The sequence below is a fragment of the Empidonax traillii genome, unplaced genomic scaffold (genome assembly GCF_003031625.1).
Source record: "Empidonax traillii isolate 1590-97213 ecotype Southwest subspecies unplaced genomic scaffold, ASM303162v1 scaffold90:size2128546, whole genome shotgun sequence".
NCBI classification, from domain to species: Eukaryota; Metazoa; Chordata; class Aves; order Passeriformes; family Tyrannidae; genus Empidonax; species Empidonax traillii.
The window spans coordinates 2122245-2125460 of record NW_020955283.1 but is presented as its reverse complement, the minus strand read 5'-3'; the positions used below and the strand labels follow the sequence as shown (position 1 = coordinate 2125460).

At 54.1% G+C, this 3216-nt stretch overlaps 2 non-coding genes across 2 annotated transcripts; both read left to right on the top strand.

The window, feature by feature from the left end:
• The first annotated feature begins 1958 nt into the window (after positions 1–1958).
• TRNAS-AGA lies at positions 1959–2040 on the top strand. Its single transcript has one exon. It is a non-coding gene; the product is annotated as a tRNA-Ser (tRNA).
• Positions 2041–2644: 604 nt separating this feature from the next.
• TRNAM-CAU lies at positions 2645–2716 on the top strand. The gene has a single exon. It is a non-coding gene; the product is annotated as a tRNA-Met (tRNA).
• The last annotated feature ends 500 nt before the right edge of the window (positions 2717–3216 follow it).

Genomic DNA, 3216 nt, shown 5'->3' with positions numbered 1-3216 from the left:
GTGGCTGAGGAGAGCTGGGAATTGGGGGTTTGTTTCCAGCAAGAGGGAATCAAAGAGTCAGAACTACAGTGGGATCTGCCCAGCAGAATTTGCACTTGCAGTGCTGGAAGAAAGTGGCCCAGTGCATTGCCTGACAACTCTGACATAGACAAGTCTGTTGTGGAGATGGGCTGTGTTCCATCTTTCCACAGGTGCCCTAAACCCACTCTCCTAAGTCCTCTTGAAAAACCTGGACAGTCTTCTTGTGCTTTTCCATTTGGAGGGTACGGTGAGGGTTTTGGCAGTTGTAGGCTCAGAGTGTGCTTTTAAAACAAATGGTCAGCGTGGAGGGAGTTGTGGGAAAAAGAGACAGATTGCTCCTGAGGTTTTTGCTCCCTGTTCTGTGTTCCAGCTCTGCTCCTTCACCCAGAGATGTCTTGCTGCACACCCTGTTCCCCATGCCCCTGTGGCCCCTGTGGCCCAACCCCTTGCTAGCAGCTGCAGTGAGCCCTGTTTCGCCCACTGTGCTGACTCGACTGCGTACATCGAGGCCTCCCCGGTGGTGGAGACCATGCCGGGCCCCATCCTCACCTCCTTCCCTCAGAGCACAGCCGTGGGATCCTCTCTGTCAAGCTGCTGTTGGCAGCTCCCTCAGCTCTGCGGGCGTTCCCATCTCTTCTGGGGGCTCCCTTGGTCTTGGGGTTCTGAGGATAGCACATCATCCCCTTGTTCCTTGGGAAAAGGGCCCATTTCTGTCTCTCCCGGACCCCTGCAAACGCCCTTCTTGGACTCTGCCGTGTGCCACTGCATTTGCTCCTTCTCATTAAAGCTTTTGTGCAGCATCATTGGAGAGTTCTGGCCCTCTGTTCTGCTCCTTCCTCCCTCAGGTTACCACCTGGTGTGCAAGGATCAACACTGGTTGCTCTCCTGAGCTTACCCACAGCTGCAGAAAGAGATGCTTGAGCTTTGACCAGAGAACTCTGAGAACATGGATTCAAAATGAGGTTGAAAGGCTTTTGCAGGACTTGATCATCATCGACTAATTCAATATTTATGAAACAATTTGATAGGACTGACTGCAAATAAAAAAACAAAATAATTTGAGATCTACAATAACTTTCATTCCATTATGAATTCACACACAGGCACAGAGATGGTGCACATCTGTGTTTCGGTGTGTAAATGTATCTATCAAAAGTTTCCCTTGGTCTCCGTGAAATACTCACGTGACATCCCTTTGCATTTCTCAGTAAGTGTGGGCTGGACTTGGAGGAATGTGGGAGTGGGGCAGTGTATGAGCCAAGGCCTCGTTGTCAAAGATGCTCTTTCAGATATCCCGACCTGATGGTTCTCAAGCTTTGAGAGACATCCCCCTCAGAGGAAGATGCTGACACAGCCTATAGCAGTCCAAGACACCTCGAAGGGCCTCACTCAGGGTGACTGTTTAGGGGGTGCTGAGACGCTTTACTTTAGTCAGCAGGAGGTTCCATCCTGGCTACAACCCAAGTTGGTAACTCCTGGCAACGGTGTCCAAGACATTTGGGAATTGTTTCCAGAACTGCAGCAACAGAGGTGGTCTTCTACTCAAGCTATGTTTCAGGTAGGGAATGCTGGAAGGCTGTGAGGGGCTGGTGTGGGGCCCCTCGTGTGGGGAAGGACATGTCACTTCCTAAAGGGTTCTCTAAAGGGACACGTCACTTGTCAGCTGGTTCATTCAAGACCTGTCAGGAGGAGGGGGATGGGAGAGGCTGCACAACCACAGCCCAATGGCGGGATATCCCAGGTAGCTGGCGGAGGGCAAGGGTCTGGGAAGTGCAGCCCCAGCCTGTGGGGCGATGCCTCTCTGGGCCTCAGGTGCCAGCGTGGCTCAGGGACGATCCCCAGTGCAAATGTGGAGTGGAGCGTTTCTCTGACCTGCCTGGGCACTGGTGTCAGTGCTCAAGGCTGTGTGCTGGGCAGGGCAGTGAGGGCTGGAACAAGTAGTTGTGGCCGAGTGGTGAAGGCGATGGACTAGAAATCCATTGGGGTTTCCCCGCGCAGGTTCAAATCCTGCCAACTACGGGGCAAAGAGTTCTTTTGGGTGCACGGCTCCCATTCTTCCGGGCTGCTAGGGACACAAGCTGCAGGTTGCCCTCAGGGCTCTTGGCACATGCACACCCAGTACTGCAAAACTCAAGGGGGCCACGGAGGGGCAGGGGAGAAAAGCCCATTGCTGGTGCAGGGGCTTGCAGCCTTGCAGCCCTGGCACTGAGGGTAAGGGTAGCCCTGCAAGGGAAAAGAACTGCAGAGATACTGTCAGTATGAAAGAAAGAAATGTTCAGTGAAGCAGTGCAGCTGGAGCTGAACCAGAACCTTCCTGATCTGCACTGAAACAGCAGCACCTGAAGCACACAGGCTGGGCAGTGTGGCCCAGCCTCAGCTCTCACCTCACATCCCAGCCTTCTTCATCTGGCTTTTGTTTTGGTCTCCTCTGCCTGGGCGCTGCTTGCTCTGCCCTGTAGATGGGAGGTGGAAGCTCAAAAATGCAGGCCTCAGCACTGCCCCCTCATTCCTCACCCTTACCAAGAGCTCTGTGTTCTCAGAGGGAATATCATAATGAATGGTCTTGTTAATTCAAAGCAAAGGGTCCATCTCTGATTCCTTGGCAGGGCTGGGGCTCCGGAGGAGCAGAGTGGCGCAGCGGGAGCGTGCTGGGCCCATAACCCAGAGGTCGATGGATCGAAACCATCCTCTGCTAAGGCATTTTGCATCGCTGCTACCTCACCCAACAACTTTTACCCTGCACTGCCGCAGCTGTCGCAGCACCCATGCCCGTGACCCCGCTCTGCCTTCTGCCCCTGCTCCCTCACACTACCTCCTGCTTTCTCCTCTGTTTTCTCAGTTGCAAGCACGTGCTCCTCAGCAAGACACAAGATGGATGTGGAGCCGCAGGCAGAGCTTCCCCCCACCAGAACTGGGTGTGGCTTCCTCCCTCCCCATCAGGCAGCTCAGTCCCCAACTTCCCATCCTCAGGAGGACTCTTCTGGGGCTCTGCAGGTGGACAGAAGGCTGAGGCTAGTACTACTGTGTGAAAGACCAATATGACTGACTCAAAGACCTGGGGAGTTTCTCTGTCCTTGTTGCTTTGCTGCCTGGGCCACTTGTAGGATGATCCAGGAGCAGGTGTTCCCAAGGGACCTTGTGTTGGCTATGAGTCACTGGGTGTTGGTTGCAGAGGGAAGAGGAGGCGCTGCAGGG